Source organism: Geosmithia morbida, assembly GCF_012550715.1.
Source record: "Geosmithia morbida isolate 1262 chromosome Unknown scaffold_6, whole genome shotgun sequence".
NCBI lineage: Eukaryota > Fungi > Ascomycota > Sordariomycetes > Hypocreales > Bionectriaceae > Geosmithia > Geosmithia morbida.
The window spans coordinates 861,934-862,948 of record NW_023336193.1 but is presented as its reverse complement, the minus strand read 5'-3'; positions in this window follow the sequence as shown (position 1 = coordinate 862,948).

Genomic DNA, 1,015 nt, shown 5'->3' with positions numbered 1-1,015 from the left:
CTCTCTCTCGCTCTCTCTCGCTCTCTCTCGCTGTCTCTCTCTCCACCTCTCTCTTTCTCTCCCCGATATCCTCGCTGCGTTCGACTCTAGCGTTAAAGGATAGTCAGAAAGATTCCAGGTCACGTCCATCTTCTACTGATTATTACCCATCATCCATCCATCTGTACAGATTACTCGTAGACCTGTAATCTGTATAGAGAGAAAAACGACAAATCTCTTGATAGAGATGACAGGTTTCTTCTCTCACCTGACGTATACTCGTACGTGTATGCAAGAACTGTCCCTCCTCCCTCTCTCTTTTCCTTCCTCTTCTACCTCGTATCCTCCAATTTCATCCGTGTTGGCGCGGGGGGGGGGGGGGGGGGGGGGGGGGGGGGGTGGGTTGAAGGGGGGGGGGGGGGGGGGGGGGGGGTTTGTGGCTCGAGTCTAGAGGCTTCTCTCTCTCCAAAGTCTCTATCATCCATCACGATTACACCGTCGAGAGTTAAAAAGAAAGTTGAGGGTCAAAAGGGGAAGAGAATAATACAAAATATTATTTAAAAAAAAAAGTAAAAATAAATGAAAAAAAAAGGTAGAGACGGATGAGCAAGAGAGGAATGGAAAACGGTGTAAAAATGGCAGGAACGGTTGTTGCACTACATAATAACTCCTTCTTCTTTTATAATATTATATAATCTGTGTGTATAAATTTATATAAAAGTATGTATATTTATAAATATAAAATATATATATACATATAAATATACGGCAGAATAAAATACCACATAAGCAGCGAGCGGTATGGTGATGCCCGACGCGGTCAATCACCAGTCATAATCGGTAGATGAAGTTGCCCCCCCCCAATTCATCGTCCACTATCAATACATATTACTCGATTACTCGATGCTTCAGAACCACAATAACCAAGGCCACAGATGGCATGGACTGTTAATAGCTTAGTTGACACACGTCATTTCCAGCCTCGCTTTTCTTTCTCTCTCTCTCTCTCTCTCGCTCTCTCTCGCTCTCTCTCGCT